This window comes from Salarias fasciatus, chromosome 3 (genome assembly GCF_902148845.1).
Source record: "Salarias fasciatus chromosome 3, fSalaFa1.1, whole genome shotgun sequence".
NCBI lineage: Eukaryota > Metazoa > Chordata > Actinopteri > Blenniiformes > Blenniidae > Salarias > Salarias fasciatus.
In genome coordinates this window covers 21,864,260-21,886,906 of record NC_043747.1, presented here as the reverse complement: position 1 = coordinate 21,886,906, position 22,647 = coordinate 21,864,260, and the positions used below count along the sequence as shown (strand labels likewise).

Sequence of the window (22,647 nt, the reverse complement as noted above, 5' to 3'; positions counted from 1 at the left end):
TAAAGAAAAAAGACATTATTATTATTAACTCATGTCTTCACCCATATCCCGAGAAGACAAATATTGATTTGTAATGTCGTAAAACTTGGTATTCAATCAAAGATAAATTAAAACATTAATAGCTACATGCATAAAACGGAATTAGTATTACATTTTATATTTGGAGCTCTTTAATGGTATAGTTTCTTTGGATGATTTAAAGGAATATTTATTTTAATTGCACCATTCAAACACGAGGCAATTTGCAGTGCTTTAGAGGGACATACAGAAATTACATTCAAACATTGCGATTATGTGATTACTAATACTAATACTGTAGTACTAATACTGTAATTATATCACATGTTAAGTGATTAAGATTATGAAAAGCATTACAACAAAGTCATTAAAAAAAGGCACGAAAAGTGAATAAAGAAAGTAACAACCTTATCAAGATGCATTTAGCAAAAATAAGTGAAATATATTGTTTAATGTTAAGCCTGAGCTGATAAAAGTGTTTTAAGTCGTGGTTCAGGCAGGAAGTTTCTTCCACAGGTGAGGAGCACAGGAACTAACAGATGTCCGAATGTTTCATATTCTAGTAAATCTCAAACTCATGTCATTCACTGTGTCACTAAAAATCACACAGCTTCCTGAACAATACATTTCCGTTCATATTAGTATAAATCAAAGGAATGACCACAGCGGAGGAAGTTGTTTTAAGATGAGTCACTGTCAGGGTGTCCATGCGTGACAGCGACTGAAACAAGATTACCTTAAATAAAGCTGAAACAACACAACATAACGATGGACGCCTATATGAGCAGTAAAAGCAGCGGGTGAGTCAGAGGGAGCTGTCCCAGTGGCTCAAACAAACGGAGAGTGTTTGCATAAAGAGCTGAGCCGAAAAACCAAAAGTGCGGGTCAGATTTAATGGAGCATTAACTCATGGCTTTCTCAGGTAAACCAAAACTGCCGACTGAAGGGTTTTATAAACTGTATGTCTGAATACAGGGAGTCAGCATGACTCACGGCTGTGTTCGATAATAACAGTTCTGTCTTCGTCTGCTTGATGATGGGTTGTACCTGCATGTAGGTTCACCAAGAGTAAAAGACGAAACATGCAACAGTGTCTAAGAAAACAGTCTAAATGTTTATTTAGAAATGCTTTTATTGAGTAGAAACATTTGAACATTAACACAGTGTCATCAGCATAAAGTCACACTACTGAAAAAAGTTCATATTTGTGCTTTGATATCAATCTATTATGACAGAAACCGTTTCAAAATGAAAATATACTTTTAGTTCAGTGGTATAGAGGGAAAAAAAAGTATTTTCAGATATGTGTACCACTAAACTGAATTCCCTTTATAGTGTAAGTTTCCCCACAGTTACAATTTTCCGTTGACTGTCAGACTTTCAAATTTAATTTTTTTTTACATTTTAGGATGCTAAAAGCTTATGGAGTGAATATAAATGAAGAGTTTTCTGCTATTTAGATGCTTTAGATACAGTCGTGACTTTTACACTCTGACGTTGAAACACATTTCATTACGTTAGCTTGTTTCCATAGCGCATACACTAAAAAACAAATTAATTGATAAATGAAATGGAGAAATGTCATTCTAAAAAGTGTTTTGTACTATAATTGATAAAGTTTTTCTTCTCTTTATTTAATTTTAATATTTTTACCAGAAATTTTACAATTTAATTTAATTTGATTCAATTATTACATTGTATTTATTTACAATTAATTAATTTATTTTTAATTAAATCCTATATTAATTTTTTACAAATGTTATAACTACTAATTATTAAAATATTATTTTTTAAATTGGTTTTATTTTGATTATTTCTTTTTAATTTAATTTGTTTTTCCATTAATTTATGAGTCAATTCATAATTTGATGTCCTTCTGCTTCAAAATTCAGGACGCCTCTAGAGTATTGTGTACTTTTTATAGTCTAGGAGCAGATTTTCATTGTCTTGATTATTGACTGTCATGATTATTCCTCTGTGGTTCATTACTGTAGCTCGTACCATGATGGGTCAGAGCTCCTACTGTACCTGTAAACACTGACTCTGAACCCAAAACTGGTTCGTCTCTTATAGCTATGCACAAAAAAATTAGTTCATGAGTTTCATGAGTTCCTGACTCCAACTGCTCAAAATGCCTGAGGAGATATTTACGGGATTGTTTTCTCTGTCTGGTTTCCATAATCTCATGTTTATATCGTCCAGCCACGTATGTTTGGAAATCTCCTTAAGCTGATTTTCAGTCCACAGAGGAATGAAACCCTCAGCCGCTTTGAGCCGCGGTCATCCGGTCGCTGTAAGTAAACGTATAAATGAGGAGAGGTGAGGCGGACGCGGGAACGCTGCAGGGGGGCGTGCACGTAGAAACAATGGAGGGATCAGCGTGTGGCGGACGGTGTGTTTATTGGGGTCAGGCAGAGGGGGGGAGGAGGGGGGGTATGTGGGCACTGCAAGCTGTATGGAGGATGCACGGAGTAATGATGATTGTTTCCTGCGGTGCGGCGCTCTGCAGGTCAATTTCACAAAGTGTATAGATTATTGCCACAGAGCCGACCTGCAGATTAGAGTGCCGCGTTCGATGGGAAAGAGGCCGACCCCCGCTAAGCTGGTGGCTGCTCACGAGGTCGAGAGAGGCCCGAGTGTGTGTGTGTGTGTGTGTGTGAGTGTGTGTGCGTTTCGAAAAGGGGAAACTTGTCTTTTTGTAACATTGCCGACATTTTGATGTTTTCATATTATCTCGTATCCAGGCCTGCAGCGTGAACGTTGCTTTTAGACTTGCTTTGGACTTGAAGCTGAGTGGAGGCTGTGAGTAACGCCTCCACCTCCGTGACTCCTGGTGAAATCACAGCCAGCCACGAGACGTTCCAGATGACGAGACGCGCTCTCAGATCTGGGTCGCAGGTCTAAAATAAAAGCCTCCGAATCTAACGTCCTCTGACTGAATTTGGGTTGATATGCAGAGAGTGTGTGTGCGTGTGTGTGCGTGTGTGTGTGTGTGTGTGTGTGTGTGTGTGTGTGCCCGTCCATGCGCAGCGCTCATTACCTCCAATACAACACCAAGAGGCTGCTGTTCTACACGGAGGAGCGGAGCGGCGGCCCGGTCAGAACAGGCCTCCCTCTGTACGGTGGCGGCTCATTGGCTTTGACCTTTGACCTCATGCTGAGTAATATGACCACGGGCTTTAGCGGGGCTGAGGCAGTGTGTGCCAGGCTGAAAACACATGCGGGCGCCTGCTACGTGTGTGCCGAGCGGCTCTTTTCTCTCTCTCTCTCTCTGGGTCTCATGCTCGCCGCCCACGCAGCTAATTTATTCAGGAAAATGGGAAACTGCTAAAAAACCTTTGGCCCGGCGCTGATCCTCGGCTCGGAGCTCCCGCTTCAAAGCAGGGAAGGGAAAGAGCTGCAGTGACACCTGAACCCGAGGGAGGGAGGATTTCATTAACACACTCACTCACACACACACACACACACACACACACACACACACACACAGAAACGAGCTGAAACACACACGGCGTGAAACCGAATCACTGCTGGAACACAGAGGAGGAGCGGCGGCGGCGGGCGGAGGAGGGCAGGTGAAATGAAATGGACCGAAAAGATGAGGAGCGGAGGAGAGAAAGGGAGAGGAGAGGAGTGTGTGAATGTGTGTATTCAGCGTGCCGCGGCGCTGACAGGACGCGCTGACAGATCCGTGCGGAACAGTGGAGGTTTTTATCTGTACTCATAAACGAGTCACTGTACCTCAGACCCCTCCCCCACCCCGCTGGAACCCACCCGGACTCCGTCAGATTCTCTTATTAAATACTCTGAGAGCGAGCGGCGGCTCTAGTTTCAGCTGCGAGGAGGCAAAGCAAGCAAAACTTTATTTTTAGACAGGAGGCGATCGGGCGTCGTCAGCGGAGAAGCTCTCGGGACTGAAAACACGTCGGGGCGGAGGTCGGCCGCCTTCATGACCAAATGAGCCTCTCTCACTGTCACCAACTAAATAACATGTGGCTGGAGCCTCAAAACACACTAAAGATCTGAAATTAAGAAAAACTTACATGTATTTTATGACATTTTCAGCTTTCGTGGACGTTTTTGAAGATTTTCAAATGGCTTCAGGCATTTCATCCATCTTGGGTATTTTAGCCTCCTTAGAAGTTCCTAGTCGTGATACATTTCTCCTAATGGTCAAAGCAGCTATTTTACAACATGAGTCTGTCTTTAGCTTGCAGATTTGATCATTTTGAAAATCAGTGTAGGATACAAATAGAATAAAAATGAAAACAAGTCTTTCTTTACATCACGTTTTCTGAAGACTGTAAACTTGTCTGTAGGTGAGAATATGAGTGGAACAGCTAAAACACTCTAAGGCCTGCAGTTTAATGAACAAAGGTAAAATAAAACAGATTGTCATCATGTCCAAAATAAAGAAAACATTTTAGAGCTCCGGCTGCCAAGATTTTTTTTAACTTTAAAACAAAATGTACCTCTTTCAACTTATTTTCCCAAATCAATAGAATCAAGGAAGTGAAAACCAAGGCTAAAATGCAAAACAGAAAGACTGATAACATCCATCTGCGTGTCACCTAGAATCTAGAGTATCAATGGGTGTCCTTGAGCCACACCCTGGGCACCATGGTCCATTAAAATGAGAAACGCAAATCTTTCCTTTCAGGCGTGGGCGCACACGGCGACGGTGCTGGGAGCAATGGAAAATGCAAATCCTGCTTCCCTTCCAGTCGTGGGGTTGATGTTGAAGTTATTTTGAGGAACCCATCTCTAAGCTTCATTTGAAATCGATCTGCATAGTGTAGTGTCATCAGCATATAGTGTATTAAGCTGGTTGGGTGAAAAGGAAGTGGCGGAGGGGGCCAAGTACACAGCCCTGAGGAGTGCCTGAGCTCAGGATGAGGGAGGAGGCGGAGTTACAGCCAGAATCGGACACACAGCGGCACACACACCAGATCTCAGAGCAGATATGAAAGCAGAAACTGTTTTGAAGTAATTTTTCTCAGTAAAAACCTGCGCCCCTTCAGCTGCAGAGCCGCCCACCGCCCAGATGGGGGTGGAGAGGGGGTGGTGGGGGTGGTGGTGGTGGGGGGGGGGGGGGGGGGGGGGGGGTTGTTAGCGGCGTGAGGGTCCCCGCAGAGGTCAGAGTAATGTCAGAGCCCTATCCGAGCGCCGCTCCCTGTCTGCTGATTGCACCATGACAGCTCAAATGGAAGATGAAGTGAAGCGTGTCGGGGTTGGGGGGGGACGGCGTCGGACAGCGGAGCCCCCACCCTCCCCCTCCACCCGCCTTCCGCCTTCCAGAGAGCCGGGGCCATGTTTATAAAAGCTGTGACTTTGTCCGGGCCTCTTTCTCAGTCATGTGGAAAAACAGCGGTGGCGGTGGCGGTGACGCTCTCACGGCGTTCTGACTGACACTCTGCTCTGGACTGGGTGGTGCTGCCGAGAAACCGACGTAGACGATCCATCCAGATGAGCAAATGAAGCTTCAAGGTCCCGACGATGGGCGGAAGAGGGGCTGAGTCAGAAACGAGTTTCCCTCTTCTAAGTGTGACTAAGACGATTAAACCTTGGAAACATCTATATTTGATTCAACATCTTTTGACAAAACATTGACAAGTTGAAAGGAAAAAAATGTCCAAAAATATTGGATTTTGTGCTGAACAAAAAATACCAGCAATGATTTTGTGTTTGATTTGGTTTTAGATTTGCATAAATATCTGTTATTCATTTTGACAGATGCCGGTAAAAGCCTGTTTTTTTTTTTTTTATTTTCAGGCTCTGCAAACTTCAGCACGCTTTATTAAAAATCCAAAAAAACTCGGCACGGCTCGGAGTCAGGCTACAAGACAAAGATCTCAGGTGAAAATCCAAAACTTCCGTGACAACTTTTTTTGAAAACAGCTCCCAAGGTGGAGCTTTTGGAAAGACAGCAAGATAGATATGTTTTTCATAGATACTTTTCTTCCTCCTAAATCTAATTAAGCACAAATAAGCAGAAAAAGGAGGCCATCAATCAGAGGACATCCTGTCCACTCAGCACCGAGGTGTCAGGCCTTATTGCTGACCCACAAACCAGCAGAAAAACTATGAGTTATGATACCGGCGGTGCGTGTTTAACAAGCTATGGACAAACTCCGCGGCTCGTCACGGGGGCAGGATCGATAGGAAGATGAGGCAAGCGTCGCCTAATCAAAGTCCGGCGCTCTTCCCGGGAATAATAACTCCATATGGAGGCAGCAGAAGTGCCAGGACCCCAACACAATAGCTCATTAAATCATTACACCCCTGAAGTCCAGATCGTTACTCAAGCTGTCCGTCACCGTCCAGCGAGCGTCCTCATCTCCCGTGGAAAAACACGGCCGACTCCCGCAGGAAGGCAGCGCTGATGTATGATCAAAAACTACTGGGGTTTAACAGCAGGGTAAAAAAAAAAAGAAGAAGCCGGAAAGCACAATAAAGTCACCAACTAAAAAATTCAGCCGCTCATTATTAGTCTGGACTGGAAGTTTCTCAGTAAAGTATGAAATTATGGAAAATATAACAACTACAAAGGCGGGTAAAGCCCTTCAAAAGTTGTTATGGCGTAGCAGTAAGTCACCACGAGGCGCCGGGGAAACAACAGAGAGTGGGATTCAGCAGAGCCCCAAATTAATCTGCCATGTAGAGCACAGTCGAGCTGAATGTAGATGAGTCTGATACCAGAAACTCGGTCTGGAGCGGGGACAGACGCCTCGTCAGAAACCATATGCATTTTTAAAAAAGATCTTGTTAGCATAGAGCCGGCTGGGGAGACGAGACGAGATCAGAACAATCAGCGGAGTGGTGACGGTTCCCTCGGTCCCCCGAGGCGTCCAGGAAGGAGACCATTAAAAAAAGGGACACTGGAGCAAATTAGCAATGCATTGCTATCCAGCAGGAGGATTCAAAAGTGAAACCATTAAAAAACTGGGGCCTGCCTGCATAAGTTTCAGAAGTTAGCAGAAGAGGTCAAGACGTCCTCCTTCTGAATTCCTACTTTAAGATAAATGCCGGGGGAAAACAGGTCATTCATCATAACATCCTTATCACGCTCCATGTTTTTAACAGTCTGAAGCACAGACTGCTTTGACCCTCAAGTGTTTTTTTTTTTTAATAAAAACAACAGGACCAGTTATTAAAGCCATTGTCCTTAAACATTACCTGACTTTCAAGGTGAAAATCTCTCCAGAATACAATTTAACAGCAGTGGAGCCAGAGAACCTGAAGTTCAGATGAAAACTACGGAAACATTTTCAAGTGAAAATGCAAAACTTTTGTTGCGATTCCAGGTGTCTGTTTACACCATAACGATGCTCAGAGCCACTGAAAACGCAACTTTTTTGAAATGGCTTACGCTACGAGCATCGTCTATAGACAGACGCACTGATATCAGGTCCCATATTCGTACTTGTACATGGAAAATATATATTTGTGCCACAATACTGAGTGAAGAACACATTAGAAAAATAAAATGAACAAAGGAAAACTTAATCTGAAGCTAACAAAAATCTATTCTGCGCCAAGTGGAGCGAGTGTGAAAGCAGTCAAGTTAGAAAGACGCAGCGAGCGTGTCGATCTGAGAATAAGCAAGTGACAAAACTGAGTGAAAAGCAGCGTTATCGTACACAGATCTAAATATAAAAATATTTGTTTGAGCTCAGAACTGTTTTTTGTTTGCTTAGATTAAGTTTTTCTTTGTTCAAGTTTTTTTTCCACACTCAGAATTCCACATTGCTCAGGATTATGATAAATGGATAGAGCAATACATCAATAGATAGCAGAAACTTGAAGTAAAAGGAAGGAGGAAAAGGTCAATTTTCACTTCTGAATATTTTTTACGCGTACTGGGGGTTTGCAGAAACTGCAGTTTTACATCGACTGCTGAATTAGCACTTTCATCAGGGCTGTATTTTTTGTGTGCTTGAAGTATGTAAACATGCACGGTATGACTGTTGCAACAGCGTAACATCAGCTGGTCTCATGACCGTCTGATCCAACCTCATGTTCCTCATCAGGTTATGAGCAGCGCAGCTTCATGAATAGGACGCACCAACCGAAATGAAAAGGTTCCCTCCGTGATTTTAATATTTTCGGTGTGAACCCAACTCCGTCGCATCATAAAACCGATGAATTTTTCATTTCTCGTCATTGTGGAGCGAACAGATCATCGGATCAGAAAATGCTTCTGTGTCTCGTGCCTGTGGGACGCCACAAACAAGAGTGTGTTTCAATTTGGGGAACTGGCGGCTTTCAGAGTCTGACGAGTATTGCTAATGATGGGTGAAGTGATCCTTACAGTGAAGATCAGAACCCAGAACCAGCTCTGGGTGCTCCGGGGGAACCGCTTGGGTGTTCAAATAGTGGAAAAATAACAAGGTAAACGCTTGCATCCATGGCAATTAGCAACCTCGGCATTACCAAACACTCTTTTGTTATGAAAAGGATGCGAATAATGCATGAGCGAGGCCCCGTTCCTGGATTTGCCTGCGGCCCATGAATGACTAAATGCGTCCCTGTTTGCTGCAGATTTACATATCAGCGCTCTGTCAGGTTCCAGTTCAGATTTAAATGAGCTTCGCAGGCATGACAGCTGCTTCTGTACCGGAGCCAGAGGAAAAAATAACAGCAACTGCAGGACACAAGTCATAAAAGGTGACTGCGACATGTCATACTGGGGAGTATTACAGCAATATTTCCATCGCAAATTACTGCGTTTGCTCATCTGAGCATGAAATGTGCTGGTGTGGCAAAAAAGTTGAGTAAGTCTGAGCTCAGAGTTTATGTAAATGTGCAGAAACAGTGCAGAAAGTCAAGCTACATTTACACAAATACTGTCTCAATGAGTAGGCATACAAATACATTAAAAAGAAAATTGCACTGAAAAAGCAAAAAATGAACATTAAAAATGAAAAAATTTGCAAAAAAGATATCAGCATTCCGGAAAGTTACATTTAATGTGCAAAAAGAGACAAAACATGAAGATATTTTAACTAAATGTGCAGAAATAGATATAAAATGTGCGGAAAGTTACACTAAAAATGCAGATATATGCATGAAATTTCAGGAACGAACATGGAATGGGCAAAGTACTGACAAAGTTCATATTAGCTCAGCCGAAACTTCAACTAATATGGCAGAAATACACATTAGTTGCACAGAAAGACAGACTAAATGTGCAGAAATAGACATCAAACTTACAAAATGTTGCACTTAATATAATAGATATTAATGCCATAGACACTTGAATTAATGTGCAGAAACCCACATTAGATATGTAGAGATACATAAATTTGCAGAATAATATCAAATTTGCATGTGTTGCACCAAATGTGGAGAAATGGGTGTAAAACTAACAGAAAGTTACATTAAATGTGCAAAAAACAGGTAAAGTCCAAAGAAAATTGAAGTAAATGTAGTTAAAATGAGCAAAAATCTTGAATATATAAATGAGCGATATAAACTTAACAGGAACTCAAACTAAAGGTTTAGATATACACATTAGATATGACGAGAAATACATTCAATGTGCAGAAATAGACACACAATTTGCTAAATGTGGCTCATAGCCACAAATGTGCATAAATGGACTTAATCTCATAGCAGAAAGTTATGGTTAATTTACGAGACAAGACATGGGAGGAGGTTAGACCAATGCACACAATTTTCCTAAAATTATTTTTAAAAAATGTGCAGAAAAGTTGAGCTGAATGTGCAGAAATAGATATTAAATGTCCATATATACTGTAGCTATAACTTTAGAAGGAGCGTAAATGTGAACGAATGGATATGAAATAAGCAAAATTGTTGACTATATGTATGAATGGGTGGACAAATTAGCTGTGGATGAATAGACAAAATGTGTAAAAAGCATAAATTGATTTAAATTTTGCAAAAAATTTACAAGAAATTGATTAGAAAGTAGACAGGACGTGTAGCGAGTTTACGCAAAAAAATACTCAAAAATGTGCAGAAAGTTTCAGGAAATTAAAGAAAGTTGGACTGAATGTGCAGAAATTGACGTAAAATAAGCAGAAATTTGCACTAAATTGTTAGAAATATACGTAAAATAAGCAGAAATTTGCGCTAAATTGTTAGAAATAGACAGGACGTGGAAGTAATTTTAGGAAATATGCAAAAAATCCAGAGAAAATGCGCAGAAAGTTCCGCGGGATGAAAAAAAAGTCGGACTAATTATGGAGAAACTGACGTGAAAATGAGCAAAAACGTTGCGTGACTGGACCATATGGGGTCGCCTGGCGCGCGTGTGCGCGCGCGCGCAATTCGCATCCTTGAGAGAGAGAGAGAGAGAGAGAGAGAGAGAGAGAGAGAGAGAGAGAGAGAGAGAGAGAGAGAGAGAGAGAGAGAGAGAGAGAGAGAGAGAGAGAGAGAGAGAGAGAGAGACCACCTTCCGTCCCCCGTTTGGAGCACGCGGAGCCGCGGTGAGGCTGACAGCCAGCCAGTCAGTCAGAGAGACAGGCGGACAGGCGGACAGGCAGACAGCGGCTCCTCCGCCTCACCGACTGCGACACCTGAACAACCACCAAACCTGCGCAGCGCGTGAAGCAGCCCGGAGGCGAGGCTTTTTCTGTCAAATAAAGAAGAAGAGGAGGAGGAGGAGGAGGAAGAAGAAGACGCGCGAGGAGCGGCGGGAGCAGCGGGCTGACCGACCGGGACACGCAGCCCCGTCTGGCGGGGGGACGAACCGCCGCCGCCGCCGAGCCTCACGCCGCGTCGCCGCTCCGGGATGACAGAGGTGGGTGTCGGTGCGCCGGAGCAGCATCCCCGGTCCTCCATGGCCGCTGGAATCCCGCTCAGGGCTGGAAACAGAAAGGAAAACCGGGGGGGGGGGGGGGGGGGGGGGGGGCTGCCCTCCCCCGCCTCCCGCTGCCCCGTTTACCGCTTTCCTTTCTTTATTTATTTCTTTTTTTAATTATTATTTTTACGCACGCACCGACGCGCTCCTTCCGATTTAATCACGAGGATCCTGCTGACACTTTCTCTCCACACACACGCGCGCATCCACAGCCGACATGTGTGTGTGTGTGTGTGTGTGTGTGTGTGTGTGTGTCATTCGGGGTGATTTCATCCTAAAAAAAAAAAAAAAATCTAATCTCTCCTGCTCCACATTTGGTGGCGTGAGACCTCTTGAGGAGATTTTGTTGTTGTTTATGTCCTGTAGCAAGAATCGTGCGTGCGCGCGCGCGCGTGATGAGGGACGGTTCATCCGGAGCGTCTCCTTGAGGCTTGTCGGGATGATTGATTCGGTCCCGCTCAATCAGATTAGAGAGGGTGTGAAACACCTTTCGCCGGCAGATTCATTAAAGCGCGCGCGCCGGAGATTAACCGCGCGAGATTATTATTAAGGTGAAGCCTTTTGTTGGAGAGGAGCGCGACAATGAACTCCCCTCTATTTATATCTGCTGCTTTATTAAATATAGCGTGGAGGCTTGGTCCCATCACATGATTGCGTTGCTGCCAAGTTGCTTTAAGTTTGTTTTTCTTTTTTTTCTCAGTCTGGATTCTTCAATCAGACATTTTTGTGAATCCATCATCCATCCAGATGTGTGTTTGCAGGCTGAACCTCTGCTGATCTGAGGTCAGTGGTTTCTAAATTCGCCTTTAAACTCACATAATTACCGGCAATTAGTAGGAAAGTGTGGAATAAAGGGATAAAAGTGGAGTGGGATGTTGGAGAGGGAGAGTTTCAGGCTCATTATGACACATCTCCAGAATTAAAGTCAGGGGTGTCAAACATAAGGTCCGTGGACCAAAGGAGTTTCAGAAGATTATAGTTTTTCTCTGAAAACGCCTATCATGAAACTTTAAACACAAAAAAAAACTACATGTTCTCATTTGAAAACGTGTAATTGTGGACTTATTTAAACATTTTGCCACAAGTCGTTTACTAAACACAGACCGGAAAAGGTTCCTCCGTTAATTTCCTGTTTGCAAGAGAATAACAATGGAGGCAAGAAGTGAAGAGGTGGGGGTAAATAAGTGAGTCACATACACACACATTCACACACTCGCGCTCAGAAAGTCAGTATGATAGAGTGTGTGCCGCTGACTGAGATTGACTGCGCGGCCACGTTAAACTTCATCACGGGAGCCTTTTCAGACCGAGGTCGCCCTTTAAAGGCCGGCGCTCCCAGAAAGGAGTTTATTTATACAGTACTGGACGGTGATGTACGGCGCCGCGGCGCTCGCTGCACGCCATCCCCCGAAGACTGCGGATTCTCGGGCCGCCGGCCAAAGAAGCGGCACTGTTTACCGCTTCTCAGGAAGGGAGAACGCTCAGATATGTCGCTGCGGTCCACAGTCGGGCTGTTTGGAGGCGTTTCCGAGAAGGTTTACAGGGTCAGGAGACAGAGTGGGGGAGGCCCAAGTGCCTCTGAGCAAGAGAAACCCAAAGAGGAGGAATTAAATCAACACCATAGAAAAGTTATTCATCTATCAGCTCATCTGTGATCGTTTTAACCTTAAAAAATGTCAGAATTGGTTTAATTCTCTGTAGTTGTTTAACTCCAGACCCTTTAAAGCCTGAGGCCTCGATTACCCCTCGTTTCAAGTGAAAAATCACCTCTTTACATTTTCATTTCAGAAAAGTTTTGCGTTTACACGACAACATTGTGTAAACGACAGAAACACTGAAAACGATGTATTTCTATGCCAGGCCAGGAGGTGGTGCTGTTGGTCGTTTTGGCAAAGAAACCATACAGAGAGTAAGAGTGGGAGAAAATGGACATTTGTATGGAGTTGGATCATAATTACGATCTGGACTGGAACCCGGACCAGGACCAGGAGGATCTGGACTGGACTGGGAGTCGTGATGAAGGAACCCAAGTGTTTTCAAAAAGTTCCACTTTTGGAGCCCAAAACTCCACGAAAGTTTAGCGTTTTCTCTTGGAATCCTTGTCGTGGATCCTTAAGGAGCCGAAACCCTCCAGGTGGCGTATTTATGGGAAGAAGACGGTCGAATTTTTGCAGATTTTAACAACAAAAGTAACACTGAAGGAAAAGAAAAAAAGGCAGTGAAGCAGCGGAAATCAGACAGGAGCACAGATGGTGTGTGTTGCCTCTCCCCCCATCTGACAGCCAGAGCTGTATGGGTGCACATGTTCGGCGGCGGCGGCGGCGGCATCAGCAGGTCCTCTTGATGTGTATTAGTGGAGGTCGTGACTGCTGTTTAAGATGGACGGAGAGCCTGAGTGATTAAAGAGCCTGTGATTAAAAATTTACTTGTGGGCATCTCAGCTCACCGCAGAGAGAGAGTGTGTGTATGTGTGTGTGTGTGTGTGTGTGTGTGTGTGTGTGTGTGTGTGTGTGTTTGAACGTATTGCACAACACGTGGAAGTGAGCCTAAGCAAGATTAATGCTCCATGTTAACAAACCTCTGGAAGCAGCACACACACACACACACACTCTCACACACTCACTCGATCCCCTGTCGAGATCACATGAGCAGGTCTTCATGTAAAACCATGAGCGCTGTGCACGCGCACGTGCGCGCACGAGGCTTCAGATCAATCGCAGCGTTTAACTTATTCATAGAGAAGCGAAACGTTGGAACGTTCCTTTAATTTCATGCTCGCTCTCCTTGGCCTCAACCCGACCCTCACCCCTCAAGTCCAGAGACTCTCCTTATCTTTCCTTTCGTCCCCGTAAAGCCCGCATGTATCAGATTTAGGGCCCCGCCTCGGTGATAAATATCCGTTCACGCACCAGAACCTTGAAGACGAGCCAACTTCCTGCCAGGTTGATGTATTGGTGCAAAGGTGCGTTTTCTCCTCATTGTGGCCCCCGATCGAATTGATTCCGATGTGCGCGCACGCACGGCGGCGGCGCTGGAGGTGACAGTAGAGGTGACGCATACAAACAAGGCGGGGCGCGACGTGGAAAACGAGCCCTCGTCGCCGCCGCCCGTTATTGGGTGGAATTGATTGAATAAGAGGCGCCGGTGATTTGCCGCAGAGGAGAAAGGACCTGAAAATGTTTGCACACGGCAAAGTGGTTTTCATCCCGTGTCAGAAGTGAGGAGGGCTCCCGCCGCAGACAGATGGACGGGGGTTTGGACGAGGCCCGGGCCCGGCTCCAGGACGCTGCCCTTGGTGCGAACGATTTCATCTACTTGTCGGCGTCCGGCGGGCAGATTCCAGCAGACCCGGGATTAAAATGGTCTGGGCTGGAAGATTATGGGAGCAGACTCGTGTATCTGGATGATCCTGCGCTTCCGCACAACACGAAAATGCATTATTTATTATTAATACTGAAAGCGTCTCAGTCCGGCTGTTGTTGCTGTTGTTGTTGCTGTTGTTGTTGTTGTTGTCGAACGGAGCTTGTTGCAGGGAGCGTCCCTCCGATCCTCACATAAACTCTGACCTTGGCGAGACTCTCTGCTCCTCACATTTCTAATAAAATATCACCATAAATGAAAGCTTGGAGGTGATTTCACTCTGAATAGTAACATGAATTCCATGATTCAAATCAATGAAATACTAAAAATTGATTGAGAAGCGAGGGCAAGCCAACTTTTTGGCCTCTCTTTTACTCCATCGTATGATTTCTCAGTCTAATTTTAGTCAACATTGATTTAATTCATTTTCTAAATTACTAATTATAATCCTGCTTTTGTCATGATGGGGACGAGGTAATAGATTTAGAGATAATAGATTTAGATGTTTAGTGAAACCAGATATAAGTGATGATTAGATCTTGAGATTAAATTATAACTTTCACCCGTAAACCCATTAAAAACAGACATTAATTTGAAGGATTGATATTAATTTAACAACCCTGAAGTCCGAATTACAAAGGGTTTAAGAGTTAAAAAAAATCAACTCATGTTTCTTTTCATTTTAGTTCCAAACTGAATATTAATATTCCAGTAAATGTGAGGAAAGGACAGTGGATTGAATGACCTTTGACCTCTGTGCTCCTCCTCATGGATTATTTCTGATTGAATTAACACTTGAAATGAAGGGAAAACGCCAGACAGATTCTACATTTTCGGGAAATCCGGACCTGTTTGGTTTCTGACGTTCCGCGGTCAACATCTCCGACTTAATAACGCTCGATGGTTGGCGACCCCGGGGTGCACGTACGAGCGCTCACGTGATCTTCATTAGCGGCAGCGAGCGAGGCGGCGCTGTCTGCAAAGTGCTCTGAGCTCCCCGGGGGGGGGAAACTCTGATTGAAGAGCGGCTAAGTGGAGCTTGCGGTGAAAGTCTTCTCTCAACCGACCCAAGTTATGATTCTGATTAAGATAATCTGATTACGGTTTTACATAACTCCGTCTGTAATCCGATTATTGCTTCAAATGGGATTAGAGGGAACTGCTGGCATGAACACGTACCAGATGTCGTGTTTACAGTTTTTAAATTGGTTTCTAATCTTCCTGCTTGTTGTCGTTCCGTTCGCTTTGAAATGACACGAGGTCTGATCGTGGCGTTTTACGTCCCGCCGCCGCCGCCGTCCCCCCTGCGGTTCCCACGACCCCCCGCGGTAACGTAACCCCCCCACCTTCCGAGGCCATAGAGACGTCAAACAAAGCTCCGTCCTCCAGGAGGAGAAACAAGGCCGGTCAGCGGCGGCTATCGGCTCCGGCCCGCCACTCGATACGCCGATCTATAGAAAGCCTCGCACAAAACCAGATACTTAAACCGAAGATCGCTTTTCAGCGCCGGCTCCATTGAAGGGTTTCATCAGAAAGTTCTCGGCTGGACGCTCCGGCGACGGCGCTGACATTTTAAAGGAGGCGAGGCGTGTGATGAGGGACTTCTTGGTTTCTGTTCAGGTTTTAATATTCTGTCTCTCTCTTCTCTCCTCGCAGTGAAGCTTGTAAAATAGATGAAGACCTCTGAAGAAAGTCTTCAATAGAGCTTCCCCTTTTATTAGATTTCGTCGTATTACTTTTTACTGGATAGCCTGCGAGCAGGACGGTGAAATACTGAGACATGCTGAGCGGCGATCTCTTCATGAGGCATGCTGGTCTTCTAAGATTTTACCTTAAAGTGACCATATTTTGAATAAAACCTCACTGGATATTTCTTTTCTCAGCATAAATGATCATTCGAGCAATTTATCGTGTTGAAAATGAATTAAATCGATGAATAACCTGTTTAGCAGTCATGACGCTTCCCGGCCTGTTGATGCAGGATATCGACCCTCCGGCTTTTCAAGGTGAAAGTCAATATTGCCAATACTTTAATAGCACTTCACTCAGGCACCGTTTAAACCACTATGATTTCACGTGAAATGAAAAACTTCGTTTTGGAGCCCATTTACACGACAAAGTTGCTCTGAAAATGCAATTGTTTGAAAACGCTGCTAGGGCACCGCGGCCGGAGTCAACAGTTCTTCTGCACATGCTCAGTAGATGGACAGTAAGAAGAGTGTTTTCCTCTAGAATGTCAAAAAATATTGATACTCAGCTGTCCAATACAGTATTGATTCAACAGCTCTTAGTATCGGTTTTTAATGAAAATATTGATTGATGTTGTAACGTGCTGTGAAAACAGCAGGACGTCTGAACCTCTGCTCTGGTGGATTAAATCCCTGCAGGTGGTGAAACTTTAACTGTACCATTCAGGGAGAAGAGAAATGTTTGAAATCAGTTACTTTTCAACTCAATTTGCCCTCTGAACTCGTGCTGTCTGTATTTTTATTTTTGACTTAACTATACAGAATATTGCAATATCACGATATATCGTGATATTATCGTATCGTGACCCAAGGATCGCGATTCGTATCATATCGTGAGACCCTTGCAATACACACTCCTAGAGGATCATGACTCCCTGTCCAGATCCTCCTGGTCCTGGTTCCAGTCCAGATCCTCCTGGACTTGGTAGTTTTAGGGCTGACAGTCACCGTAATGTGCCGGCAGGCGAGTTAAACGCCCTGCTGAAGGGCTGAAGGCGTTTCCTCTGGACTCGCCAGTGGTCCCTGTGAATCTGCACAAGTGTTTTTCTGCATCCACACCACTGTGTGTGTGTGTGCATGTGTGTTCACATTCGGGTGTTTACCGGGTGGAAGGGCGCCCGCCCCTCGGGGATTCTCGTCTGGCCCCTTTAATTAATCCTTTTTCTGGCTGGAGGGTCTCCGTTATCAGGCCATTACAGAGATGCTGGCTGCGTCCGAACAGCACGATCCCAGACAGGTACACACTCAAACACTCACACACACGCGGCTGAACTTCCAGACATGTGAGGACCCCCATCAATCACATAACAAACCTACTAGGCCCTGAAACAACCGAGCGTCGGACTCAAACATCCGACTGAGCCTTTCGCCCTGCCGGCTCCCTGGCATCAAACGCAGAAGCTGTAATTAACGCCGGTTTTTCTGTTGTTTTTCTGCTTTCATGGGTTCACTGTGCTGAAAAGTTACAATTTGGATTCCTAATTATCAGACAAAACAAGCAAAGAAATACAAATAGAGACTATGGCAAATCCAAAACCAGAAGATTTTGGCACGTTAAAAAGTTTAATAAACTTTTGACATGCAGATTCTGCTTCAAGCTGAAGCTTTTTCTATGAGAGACTGTGATGGTTTCAAATGTAACCAAAGAGATGAGGAGGGGACTGATGTTCCACATTTTCTGGCAAATTGTGGGTGAAAATATTTGAAACTGAAAAAATGTTCCCATTTAAGCTCTAAAACAGTTGGGTCCTCATAAACACACACACAAACAGACACACACACAGAGAGTTCAATGCAAATGAGAGCCAGTACTGCTTGGAGGCTCAGTAAATACAGGTGTGCAAGCAAATGATATGCATGCATATCTACAGTATAATTGCTATCTGCACACACACACACACACACACACACACACACACACACACACACACACAAATACACACACACTGACAGACCAGCAGATTTTTACTATCCACACAGTTTTTCTGCCCGGATCTCAGTCTGCTGCCGTCCTGCGCCTCCCCTGCAGCCGCTTGTCGCCGTCTCGTCCCCGGGCCTCCTGTTAGACTGAGATTCTGAAGCCGGTGTGTGAAGTGTGTGATTACAGTCATACACAGCCGTCCCCCCTGACCCCCCCCCCCCCCCCCCCCCCCCCCCCCCCCCCCCCCCACCCCACCCCCCCCCCCCCCACCCCCCCCAGTGAGCGTCTCCGTCTGCATCACTTCTGGGTATAAACGTCTCTTCTGTCTGGACCGGCGCTGAGACGGACTCTCCTGGAGCTGAAAGGTCACATGTCTGCTCAGGTGCTTTCACTCTAGACATACAAAGTTGCGATCCTGCTGCATCGATCCTCTGCAGCTCTGCCGGCCGGCGCCGGAAGAGTTAAACCACAGCGACTTTTCTGTCCTTTTGTATCTGATTCACATCTTGCCTCGGCGGCTTCTCCGGCCCTCTGTTCGCAGATTTCCTCTCAGTTAGACCATGTTTTCCCTGCGTCTCGTCTGTGTGATCATCTGCCGGCTGAATGGCTCGGGTGTCTCCTCCTGCTTTGTTCCCGGGCCGTATGTCGAGCCGTCAGTGACGCAGCATATCATTAAAATATCTGCTGATATGCACAGGGAACGTCTCGTCTCACTGGGCTGATGTAGATGTAGAGTTGGTGATTTCCTTGCATAAGGTGCATCGACTTGCAAACATGTCACTGGAGTTTGCTTTTTTATGTTTTTTTTTTTTTTGACATAAATTACTGCAGATGTTTCAAACCCATCTTGAAAACTTCTCGATGTAGTTTCCACTTCTTGAAAAGTGCAAGAAAAGACAAACGAGTCTTCTTCATCCGGCAGCGCTGGTTCCATTTTCATTGGCATTTCGGGATGCAAATGGCGTGAATGTCAATCCAGTGTCATATAGATTCAATACTAATTCATGCATAATTCGTGCCTCAAACTAGTTGCAAGTTGTTGCAGTGAGACAGTTGCTTTATTTATTTATTTATTTATTTATTTATTTATTTATTTATTTATTTATTTATTCATTTATTCATTGTTTGTTTATGAGACGTTGCTTTAACTCACAGTGGAAATAAAACCAGGGAAATCCTGGCAGCAGCCTTCCCGACATCGTTCTCATCTCTCGTCCCTCTTCTTCATCCTCTCCATCCTTTCCCGCCTCTCTCTCTCTCTCTCTCTCTCTCTCTCTCTCCCCTTTTTTCTTCTCGCCGTCTCTTCGCTCCTCACCAAAGTTTAGCTGCAGGCGACGTGCCATCTGCTTCTGACATTTTTAGAGTGAGGAGAACTTGTGTGAACAGCGCCTTTATTGTTCCGTCCTGCTTAATTATTCAGACTGCGGCTATCTGGAGGCGTCGCCCCGACACAAAGCGGGACAGGCGCTCTGTGGAGAATCGGGAATTCGGAGACCGCTGGTCCGACTCCGGTCCGACTCCGACCCGGTCCAGACGGCAAAATGCGGACTTCCTGTTGTCCTTTGACCTCCCATGCAGAGAGCCACATGGGCGATGGCAGCATGTTTCCAACAGTGCAGTTTCTTTTTTCAGAGGGTGAAACAGAGAATAAATTGGGAACGGTTCTGATTTTGCAGGTCAGATAGATGGAGAAAAAAAGGCTTTTTTCTCTGCAGAAACTGCAGAAACAGATAATTGGTGATTCTGGCTGAAGTTGAAGCGGACAGGTAGGGAGTAATTAAAAAGCTTAATGGTGAGATTGCAGGTTTCCAGACCTCTGTTGCTTCTCATCTCCTCTTCAGGCGACTGCCTGGAGGCTCATTAGTTTGCTGCAACTGGGTAAAACACAAACTATCAGCAGACGCTGCGTCGAAGGAAGCGCACGAGGCAAGAATAAACAATGTCCGTTTACGCCGCGAAAACCAGCGGTCGTTTACAGCAGCTGTGTTTCCTCTAGACCTTATTTACTCGGCAACGTTTCAAAAACGACCATTTCAACAGAAACAACAGAGAGGCGTGAGTCTGTAAGACAAGAACAGATTACACCAACAGGAAAAAGAAAATTCTCTTCAACTTCAACAAAATTAAAATTCCACTCCTCCTAAATGATTGTGTTTGTTTTTCATTAATATTCGCTGGCAGTGCCGGGTAGAAGACTTCCATTTGCCAGGTTTAATCAAAACTGGACGTCCTTTTCGCCTGCTCCTCGCACTAATTACTCTACACATTACCCTCAAATACCAGCTGCGATATTCCGCTTTATTTGTTTTTTTAAATTTCTCAATTATCGCTGGAGACGCAACCAGAGTCAACCGGCGTGATAAACAACGAGCGAGCTGCTCGCGTTAGCTATAATCAAGAGGAGCGACACCCAATTAAACCCGTTTGACCCAGTTATAATTGGGAATAAATGAGGTTGACGCCTCTCCCAGTGCTTTGTAATTGCTTGCGGGGATTTTTTTGTCTTTAACCATGATGTTCTATTGATCCACTTTGTATTGATCTTTGGTATTTGTGCTGGACTCATTAGTCCGCATTATGCTTGTCAATGCGGCGCTGTGGGTGTAAAGCCAGGCGAGGGTTAGGACTCGGCCATCGGGGGTAATGAAGATTACACCGCGAGTGAATTTGTGTTCTCAACTGTTTTGCGAAGCGCTCAGTACGGTTTCCTGTGCCTGAAATACCAACGCAGCTCCAGATTTAGAGACTCTGTTCATCTGGTTGAAAGGCCTGACCAGGATTCACACCAAACTTTAAGGAAAGGTCACTCTTTAAAGGTGACGTTCTTCGCTTGAAAAGTTCAAATACAGCCCGGAGCGCTGGAGTGAATGTGAGAAAATGGCCAATGTGGTGTCTTGAAAGAGATTTCCATGTATTAGGCTGCAGGGCAGCTTGTGTTGGTGTAGTGACTCACTGCTGAGTGCAGTCGGTCTGTTCGGGATAAGGAGAGAAGCCGAAGCAGCACTCTGAGCACTAGATCATCGTGAAGAGTGCGACCGGGGAAAACTGCACTCAGAGAGCCAGAAACTGGACCGCACCATGAGATCAGAGCAAAGGTTTGGGCCCAGATGGGGCGCTGAGGGGTTACTGGACTCCGATCTGAGGCAGCTTGTCACGATACGGACAAGTGGGAATACTCCTGGAACAGGGCCAATATGTCCAGATTAGAGCTGGGCAACGGTTCATTTTTTTAATCGCGATTAATCGCACCCCACTCCTGGAGTTAATCACGATTAATCGCGATTAAAATGGCTCATTTGAAGTCTGCCGATTCCATTCAAAATGTGTGTGTGTGTGTTACATAAATAATTTTACAATTCATCAAATATGATTTATAATAGCTTAAAATACCGAGTCTTTACCAAGATTGCCCCCCAACACACACACACACACACACACACACACACACCACACACACACCACAAATAACAGGGCAGATGAAAAATAGAAGTTTCTTATGAGCGCTCACTTCCTCAAACTTCATCCTATCTCCAAGACAGCCTAAATTCAGTCACGCCGCATGGTGCCTCATACTTACCTTTGTTAAGCCAGATTGTGTGTTGAACGGAAATGTACTTTATTTTGCGTGGTTTCAGCGCCTGAAAAACGCCCAGCTGGCCGAAACGCTGCACCGACAAAACTCGCGATTTAAGTTTCACTTTGATTTTCTTCATATTTGTGCTCCTTATTTCAGTTTGTGCCTCATACCAGCATTTTCCTCGTGATTTTTCTGATAATTCGGCCGAGTTCAATATGGCAAATAATGAGGAATGGACCGTGTTTCACCGCTAAAAGCGCGTGTGTGTTTTTTTGACGGTCAGCAGGAGCGCAGTGCGACTCTCGGGCTCGGGGCACAGGACAGATTAGATTAACGGTGACATTTTTTTTTCTCGCGTGATAAGACTCTCGCGATAACGCAGCACGTTATCACCGTTAACGCAGCACGTTATCACCGTTAACGCAGCACGTTATCACCGTTAACGGCCGACCTATAGTCCAGATCTAAATATAGATCTAGACAGGAAATCTGACATTTGACCAAAGTTTGCTGCTCGGTGTGAAGCATCAGTGTTGGTTCAGAGATAATCTCATGAGTTTTACTCTCAGTGCGTGAAATATGTCTAATTCAGGTCAGTTTTCTGCAACTTTGTAGGAGACGTTTCAAAATAAAATGCCAGTTTCGACTGTTTTTGTCGTTTCAGCAGAAATGCCAAAAAACGGTGTAGCTAGCTGCGAGTTATGCTATTGTATTTGTAATGAAATCTCACACACACATGCATGCAGGGAACAATAACACTGGGAGAACATGAACAGACCACCAAGCTGGATTTTTATTACGGCCACTGTCAACTATAAAACTACCAATATGGCCTCTAAAACTGAAATATGGACTGGGAGTCGTGACACTCTGGAGGCCGCCATCTTTGTTTTGGTCAAAAGAATGATTTGTGTTTTGTGACCGGGGCCTGATTATCACGGACCAGCTTTACTTAGATTCTGAAATACATTTATTTGATGTGTTTTGACTGATCTGTTGGGGAAGGAGGTTCACTTAATGTGCAGGGCATAAATAATTAAGCAGAAGGGGGGGGGGAGTTGGAGGGTGTATGTAGACCAGAGGGGTGGAGATCTCCCTCCTACTTCTCCCAGTGAGCCACATCCTGTTAGCGCCAAACAGAAAAATAACCCTGATAAAAGCATAAATACTGAGCCTTCAGTGCAACAGGTCTGGT

General features: G+C 44.8%; 1 protein-coding gene across 1 annotated transcript in view; it reads left to right on the top strand.

Annotated features, from left to right (window-relative positions):
* The first annotated feature begins 10,523 nt into the window (after positions 1-10,523).
* The window catches only part of gal3st3 (galactose-3-O-sulfotransferase 3), a 31,717-nt gene continuing 19,593 nt past the window's right edge, over positions 10,524-22,647 (top strand). The window contains exon 1 of the mRNA XM_030121333.1: positions 10,524-10,786. The gene's annotated coding sequence lies outside the window, so the exon portion shown is untranslated. The remainder of the gene's footprint in view (positions 10,787-22,647) is intronic.